This window comes from Anolis carolinensis, chromosome 1 (genome assembly GCF_035594765.1).
Source record: "Anolis carolinensis isolate JA03-04 chromosome 1, rAnoCar3.1.pri, whole genome shotgun sequence".
NCBI classification, from domain to species: domain Eukaryota; kingdom Metazoa; phylum Chordata; class Lepidosauria; order Squamata; family Dactyloidae; genus Anolis; species Anolis carolinensis.
The window spans coordinates 361294895-361304369 of NC_085841.1; positions in this window are offsets into that span (position 1 = coordinate 361294895).

A 9475-nucleotide genomic window follows, 5' to 3' on the forward strand; every position below is an offset into this window, starting at 1 on the left:
TTCCTAATTGGTTCAGTCCTCAAAACATTGATAAGAAAAGTTTATTAAATTGCCCAAACTTTGTTCTCTGCAGGAGAGACATCCTGCTCTTGCACATTTGGCTATAGTTTTTCAGTGACTATCACTCTCAACCAATTCAATTACAGTAGAGTCTCATATAAGGCAAACATTCAATGCCTTAACATAGAACAAAGACAAAGACTCCGAGCTGGCCTCGAACTCATGACCTCTTGGTCAGAGTGATTTGTTGCAGCTGGCTGCTCACCAGCCTGCGCCACAGCCCAACACAGTCGGCCTGTTAGTAGTCAATGTTTTTTGTAGTCAATGTTTTCAATATACAGTAGAGTCTCACTTATCCAAGCTAAACGGGCCGGCAGAACCTTGGATAAGCGAATATCTTGGATAATAAGGAGCGGTTAAGGAAAAGCTTATTAAACATCAAATTAGGTTATGATTTTACAAATCAAGCACCAAAACATCATGCTATACAACAAATTTGACGGAAAAAGTAGTTCAATATGCAGTAATGTTATGTTGCAATTACTGTATTTACGAATTTAGCACCAAAATATCACGATATATTGAAAACATTGACTACCATAATGGCTTGGATCATCCAGAAACTTGGATAAGAGAGGCTTGGATAAGTGAGACTCTACTGTAGTTCTATCCTCTAAACATTTATTGGAAAAGTTTATTAAACTGCCCAAACTTTGTTCTCTGCAGGAGAGACATCCTGCTCTAGCACATTAGTTTTTCAGTGAACATCACTCTCAACCAATTCAACTTATCAAAGGCTTTCATGGCTGGAATCACTGGGTTGTTGTGAATTTTCCGGGCTGTCTGGCCACGTTCCAGAAGCATTCTCTCCTGACGTTTCGCACACATCTATGGCAGGTATCCACAGTGGTTGTGAAGTCTGTTGGAAACTAGGCAAGTGGGGTTTATATATCTCCAGGGTGAGAGAAAGAACTCTTGTCTGTTGGAGGCAAGTGTGAATGCTGCAATTGGACACTTTGATTAGCATTGAATGGCCTTGTAGCTTCAAGGACAGGGCTGGGGCTGATATAATTTCCCTCGGAAGGGAGTTTCAGAGCTGGGGGGCCAGATCATTGTTTCTATTTAATAATAATAATAATAATAATAATAATAATAATAATAATAATAAATAATTTCTCATTGTTGTTCTTTATTTACTGTCTTGATTGTAGAGAACAACACTCAGAAAACAGATTTTAAAGACTACAAACTCAGAAAACAGGAATTCCGGACATGAATCAATCAGGGCCAGCTAACACCTCCCAAAAAAAGAATTCCCCCCAGGCAGGAAGCAGCCAGGCTTTGAAGCTACAAGGCCATTCAATGCTAATCACGGTGGCCAAGTGCAACATTCACATCTGTCTCAAGCAGACAAGAGTTTTTTCTCCCACCCTGGACCTTCCACAGATATATAAACCCCACTTGCCTAGTTTCCACCAGACTTCACAACCTCTGAGGATGCCTGCCATAGATGTGGGTGAAATGTCAGGACAGAATGCTTCTAGAACATGGCCATACAGCCAGGAAAACTCACAGCAACCTAGTGATTCTGGCCATGAAAACTTTCGACAGCACATTTATGGGAAAAGTTTATTAAACTACCAAAACTTTGTTCTCTGCAGGAGACACATCCTGCTATTGCACATTTGGCTATAGTTTTCCAATTACAGTAGAGTCTCACTTATCCAAGCTAAACAGGCCGGCAGAAGCTTGGATAAGCGAATATCTTGGATAATAAGGAGAGATTAAGGAAAAGCCTATTAAACATCAAATTAGGTTATGATTTTACAAATTAAGTTTCAAAACATCACGTTATACAACAAATTTGGCAGAAAAAGTAGTTCAATACGCAGTAATGTTATGTTGTAATTACTGTATTTATGAATTTAGCACCAAAATATCATGATATATTGAAAACATTGACTATAAAAATGGCTTGGATTATCCAGAAGCTTGGATAAGAGAGGCTTGGATAAGTGAGACTCTACTGTAATATCATTCTCATCCAATTCAACCTAGTTTGTGGCAAAATGAAGTTTCTGGAGTAGTGAGATCGAGCCCCCAAGGGCTCCCTGCGTTCAATCTAATCTGACCTGCAGCAGGGAGTTCCACAGATCCAGAAAACTTTCGTTGAGCTAGCCACCATGAGATGTGCGCCAGCAGCAGTTTTCAACGAGCCGTGACGATCTTTTCCCTCTACTTTCTCTCCCCAAACCTAACAATGTAACTAATCCCAAATAAAGTATCATTTCATCTTAACTTTACCGTGGATACTGAGAACCATTAGGTCCCGGTATCCGCGCGCCAATGGATCGGCACCATTTTGGCATCATACTTTCCTAGGCTAATTCTAAGACTAACTGCTATCTCACTTTCTGCACTTTGGATTTCTATCCTTTGGGAAATAACATTTTATTTCAAGGAATTAAATGTGAAGGGAAAGAACAGCTGATTGTCATCCGTGACTGCCCTGTTTTTCTGCTATAAAGTATACTGTAATGCTTTGTGTGGTATGTCTGCTTGACAAATGATCACGGTTTGACATCCTTTTTATGATCGCAATAAAACAACTCGCTGGCATTTTCTTCAGCTCTGGTGAGATTTATTCAGGAAATTCAGGGGAAATTTGGATCCTAAAGGCTGCGGGCTCCCTCCCTTTGGGCGAGACCCTCCAAATTCTAGCTCAACTTCAGTAGGGAAATATCATTTTCAAACCAGGAACAGAATATTTTATTTTCTCCAATTTTGTTATGTAGCTTGATCTCTCCATTGGCCAGATCCCTCCAATAGGAAAGATAAGTTTTCAGGCTTCATAACACTTTTTAAAAAAGGCTTTTCGGAGCACATCTTGATAGGGTTTTGCACCAAAAGAACCACACCGTCTTCTTGCAACTGATTATCTATCTTTGCAAGCTCTCAGGTTTTGTGACAAGTTTATCCTTCTAAACCGTAATGGCTAATAAAAGAACCCTTGGGTTGGTCACTAAAGATTTCTCAACACCCATATGTTTGCAAGTTGAAAGGTAAACACTTAGGCTTTTTGGCACAGAAAGACTTCTGAGCCAGCCTTGCCATGAAAATACTCCCATCGGCACCAAAGTATCCGTTCTCACCAAAGTTTGATTTATGAGCTTATGTTTTACTGTATAGTGATGGCTTTATTTGTTTTTGAATTCATATTGATGCATTAAACTAAATATATGTTTACTGACATTCAAAAGAATTTTGGTATTACTCTAACAGTGGATACTTTTTTTTTGTAGTTCCAGGGAACCCATTTTCCTTTGTCATGGATTTATGAGCTAGGAATTTGGCCAGATCCCTGCAAGAGGAAAGATAAGCTTTCGGCTTTGTAACAAAGAAAAGCGAATCCTTCTGGAACAAATCCGGATAACAGGGTTGTTGTATGTATTCCGGGCCTTCGACAATGCAAATCCGGATAACATTGCCTTTGGGTTTTGCACAAAAGGATACCCCACCCTTTCCTCAGGTTATGGCTGATCACCTGTCAAGCGCCAGATCCCTGCAAGAGGAAAAGAAAGCACTCAGGTTTTTCTATAAGGAGAAGTTCCCAGGATTTGTGACCAAGGGAAGGCTTCGGAACCAATTATTCCAAGAAAATCTCATGCTTTAGAGTTTGGCACCAAAGGAATTGATCAATCAGCCATCAATGGCCAGATCCCTGCAAGAGGAAAAGAAAGCACTCAGGTTTTTATAAAAGGAGAAGTTCCCAGGATTGGTGACCAAGGGAAGGCTTCGGAACCAATTATTCCAAGAAAATCTCATGCTTTAGAGTTTGGCAACAAAGGAATTGATCTATCAGCCATCAATGGCCAGATCCCTGCAAGAGGAAAGGTAAGCACTCTGGCTTTAGGACAGGATAAGGGTTTGGAATCAATCTTGCCCAGAAAAACTTTAAGATTTGATGTAAAAGGACCTCTGCCCCACCATGGTTTTATTGATAGACCATTTATGGAGAACCACTGTAAGAGGAAAGGTAAGCTCTCAGGTTTTGTGACAAGGAAAAGGCTTCGAAATCAATTCTTCCAAAAATATCCCATGCTGTAGGGTTTGGCATCAAATGAGCCTGTTATCCTGGTTGTGGTTGGGCAGATCCCTGCAAGTAGAAAGGTAAGTTTTTAAGTTTTGTGACAAGGAAAGGCTTTGTCATGAAAACTCTCTTATGGTTCGGTGCCAAAGGAACCCACTTTGCCCTCTGGTTGTGGCTCATTATCAATCAATGGCCAAATCCCTGCAAGAGGAGGGCTAAGCTCTCAGGATTTATGGCAAGGAAAAGCTTCTGACCTATTCTCACTAAGAAAACCTCCAAATAGGGTTGCCTTGGGGTCTGATATCAAAGGAAACCGTCCCTTATCCTGGTTTGGGCTGATGGTGTGTTGAATGGCCAGTTCCCTGCAAGAGGAAAGATAGACTCTCAGGCTTTGTGAGTGAATCTTTCCAAGAAAATCCTGCAATCGGGTCGCTATAGGTCAGAAATGTTTTTGAAGGCACGCACAGTTGCAAAGGGCTCGGTCTGTTGATGGTGGCGGAAATGGCACTCTGTGTCAGGGGATGATGGCGTGCAGAGTGGATTCCAAAATTCATCATCCCGGTCTCACCACCTTCTCCAGACTGTATTCCCATGCGGAGAATCAGCACTGGTCAAGAAATACTCCAGCAGGCGAAGTCCAACTGTTGATTAACTTTATTTACATGTCTATTTACAGTTTGCATTTCTCGGCTTCAGAGCATAGCATTCATAGTCCATCTCCAGAGAGAGCTCAAGCCGAACACCACAGATAAGATAAGAAACACATTCCTCTGTCCAGAGGAAGTTCCGACCCCCAAAGGCCAGAAGTCATGCCTGATAGGTCATAGCAATCACAACAGGCTGTCAGTCAAAACTAGCCTGCTGTTAACTATTTCATTACTGAAAAATACACACTCTTGCTCATCAGCAGTAAACACTTGATTTACATTTCATACAAAATACACTCTGTCCATGCTCAGATTAACTATGCTGCAGTGTAGTTTCTCCACTTCGGAGGACAGCAAAGGCAACCACGTTTCAAATAAATATTGCCAAGAAAACCCTGTTATAATTTAGCCGAAGGGTCTCCGTTAGTTGGAAACAACTTGAAGAGACACAGCAAACAATGTAGAACAGCGGAACAATAGGCACATGGCTCACAAAATTAAGCTGTCCAAGATGCATAGAAGCGTTGCTGCCAACATCGGGGTCACAAGGCTTGCAATCATGCCATCACATGCCGGAGGCCTCAAATCAAAACCCACAAGGCCCCAGGAAGCCCCACAGAACGGTGATTCATCCCTTGTTTTCCATTCCCATTATTACATTTGCAAAACAGCAAGAGCTCCGTGTGTCTTTGGAAACAATTATACGTTTGCTCATATTTTGTCGGCAATGAAATTCACCCAGGGAGGAAAGCAAGGAAAATCATTGCAGTTTGACCACCATGGCTCAAGGCAAGGGAAAACTGAGTCTTCTTCTCTGGAGGTTTTTAAGCAGAGGCTGGATGAGCATCTGTCGGGAGAGTTTGGTTGGTGTCTTCCTGTTCTGCAGAACAGGATTGCAATGGATGGTTCTTGTGGTCTCTCTCAACCCTATGGTTCTATAGTTCTATGGGATCCTGAGATTTGTAGTTTGACAAGGCAGAGAATTTTGACGTCCTTGTAAAACTACAACTCCCACGATTCTATAGCATTGAGCCGAGTTAAAGTGGTGCCAGTTTGCATTCATTTTATGGTGCAGATGCACCTTCAGTTAGTTCCACAAAGAGTAGAAATAACACATCTATCTTTACTTCTTGAGTATTTATTTACAGAGGTCTCTAAAAGGACTATGGTTTGGGCATTGAGCAAAGAGTCTGGGGGCCAGAATACCCATTTGGTGACCTTGGGCAAGTCACACTCTCTCAGCCTTAGAGGAATGTAATGCACAAAGAAAAACCTGTGATAGGGTCACCATAAATCAGAAAGGACTTGAAGGCGCACAACAACAAATGGACAGCTTTCACTGCTGCTGGAAATAGCACTGTGCATGCTCAGAGTCACTGCGGTTAAATGCGCTTTGTGCTTGTTCCTTTGAAAGGAGGAACATGACCGAAGGTATGGAAGCCACATAGAGAGAACATATGGACAACTGATCTGGCTAAAGTTCACATTTTCACTTATTGCCAATAATACCACCCAAAAGCAAACTGCTCCAAACTCTCCTCGTTTACGTCGATTTTCCTCCATCGTCTCATTTGTCACCTTGGCCACACTCTGGTTTTGCTTGGCCATCGGTGTCCCAGTTTGGTTCCAGATTTGGGCCCATAAAGGAAACTAATGTTCACCTCTTTTCCTTATTGATTCATCCATAGTTTGTTATTAGCACTTGCACTGACATGTCTTGGGGAAAGCACACTGCTGAGATGTCCAAAAAAGGATACCATCCTGGAGATCTGAGTATATGTTACCCAAAGTCCACTGTTCCTATGTGTGATTGTCATCTGAATTAAAACATTATTATTATTATTATTATTATTATTATTATTATTATTATTATTATTGACACAACAACCTAGTCTGACACAGCAAACAAGATAGACCATGCTGGATTTCGTATCACAAAATCACAAGTCGAACACTTCCCAAGTGTCTAGGACTGTGTGATGTATTTTCGGATGATGTGCGCAGATCCCAGTAGGGTGGCCTTTTGCAGTTGACAGATCGTAATTTTGTCAATGTCTATTGTTTCCAAATGCCGGCTGAGATCTTTTGCCACGGCACCCAGTGTGTCCATCACCACCGGGACCACCTGCACTGCTTTCTGCCAGAGTCTTTGAAGTTCAATCTTGAGGTCCTGATAGCGGCTGAGTTTTTCCTGTTGTTTTTCGTCAATGCGACTGTCACCTGGGATGGCGACATCAATGATCCAAACCTTTTTCTTTTCCACAACTGTGATGTCTGGTGTGTTGTGTTCCAGAACTTTGTCAGTCTGGATTCGGAAGTCCCACAGTATCTTTGCGTGCTCATTTTCCCATACTTTTGCAGGTTTGTGATCCCACCAGTTCTTTACTGCTGAGAGGTGGTACTTGAGGCATAAGTTCCAATGAATCATTTGGGCCACATGGTTGTGCCTCTGTTTGTAGTCTGTCTGTGCGATTTTCTTACAGCAGCTGAGGATATGATTAATGGTTTCATCAGCTTCCTTGCACAGTCTGCATTTTGGATCATCAGCTGATTTTTCGATCTTGGCCTTAATTGCCTTTGTTCTGATGGCTTGCTCCTGGGCTGCAAGGATCAGGCCTTCTGTCTCCTTCTTCAGGGTCCCATTCGTGAGCCAGAGCCAGGTCTTCTCCTTGTCAGCTTTTCCTTCAATTTTGTCAAGGAACTTTCCATGCAATGTTTTGTTGTGCCAGTTGTCAGCTCTAGTTTGTAGTGCGGTTTTCTTGTACTGGCTTTTTGTCTGCTGTGCATTGAGGAGTTTCTGATTTTTGACTTCAATCAAAGCAGGTTATTATATTATTATTATTATTATTATTATTATTATTATTATTATTAGATACACAGCAAGATTAGTACACAGCAAAATCCCTACATATCAGGCACTTTCCAAGTGTCTAGGACTGTGTGGTGTATTGGTGAGTAATGTGTGCAGATCCAAGTCAGGTGGCCTTTTGCAGCTGACAGGTGGTAATTTTGTCAGTGCCAATTGTTTTTAAGTGCTGGCCAAGGTCTTTAGACACTGCATCCAGTGTGCCGATCACCACTGGGACCACCTTGACTGGTTTGTGCCTGAGTCTTTGCAGTTTGATCTTCAAATCCTTGTATCATGCAAACTTTTCCAGTTGCTTCTCGTCAATTCTGCTGTAACCTGGGATTGCAACATAGACAATCCATACTTTGTTTTTTTCCACAATCGTGAGATCAGGAGTCTTCTGCTCCAAAACTCTGTCTGTCTGAATTCGGAAATCTCAGAGTAGCTTGACATGTTCATACTCTGTAACTTTTTCAGGCTTGTGATCCCACCAGTTCTTTGTTGCAGGCAGATAGTATTTGTGGCACAAGTTCCAATGGATCATTTGAGCAATGGTATTACCAGTATGCCTCTGCTTATAGTCCGTCTGCACAATCTTCTTGCAGCAGCTGAGGATGTGATGAATCGTTTTGCCTGCTTCCTTGCAGAGCCTACACTTGGGATCTGTCCTCGAATTTTCAATTTTGTCTTTGAGGGCATTTGTTCGAATGGCTTGTTTTTGGGCTGCAAGAATCAGGCCATCCGTCTCCTTTTTCAGAGTTCCATTTGTGAGGCGCATTCATGTTTTTTCCTTGTCAATTTTGCTCTCAATTTTTCCCAGGAACTGGGAAATTTCCCAGTAATTTCCCAGGAATTGGAGAGCCAATAATAATAATAATAATAATAATAATAATAATAATAATAATAATAATAATAGACACAAAGACATCATATGATACAGCAAACGAGATATATATGCTGGATTTTGTATTATTATTATTTTATTATGACACAGCAAACAAGATAGATATGCTGGATTTCGTTTCACAAAACCACAAGTCGAACACTTCCCAAGTGTTTAGGACTGTGTAATGTATTTTCGGATGATGCGCACAGATCCCAATAGGGTGGCCTTTTGCAGTTGGCAGATCATAATTTTGTCAATGTCTATTGTTTCCAAATGCCGGCTGAGATCTTTTGGCATGGCACCCAATGTGCCGATCACCACCGGGACCACCTGCACTGGTTTCTGCCAGAGTCTTTGAAGTTCAATCTTGGGGTCCTGATAGCGGCTGAGTTTTTCCTGTTGTTTTTCATCAATGCGACTGTCACCTGGGATGGCAACATCAATGATCCTAACCTTTTTTTCCCCACAACCGTGATGTCTGGTGTGTTGTGTTCCAGAACTTTGTCAGTCTGGATTCGGAAGTCGAACAGTATCTTTGCGTGCTCATTCTCCAATACTTTTGCAGGTTTGTGATCCCACCAGTTCTTTGCTGCTGGCAGGTGGTACTGTACATTATTATTATTATTATTATTATTATTATTATTATTATTATTATTATTTGATACACAACAAGTTTAGTACACAGCAAACAAGATCACTCTGCTGGCTGTTGTATTGGATCACACGTCGGTGAATATATTCATATTCACTAAATATATCTGTGAATAATGCATGCAGATCTGACGTGGTAATTTTGTCAGCGCCAATTATTTTCAAATGCTGGTCAATGTCTATAGGCCCTGCACCCAGTGTGCCAATCACCACTGGGACCACCTTGACTGGCTTGTGCCAGAGTCTTTGCAGTTTGATCTTCAAATCCTTGTATCATGCAAACTTTTCCAGTTGTTTCTCGTCAATTCTGCTGTCTCCTAGGATTGCAACATCGACAATCCATACTTTGTTTT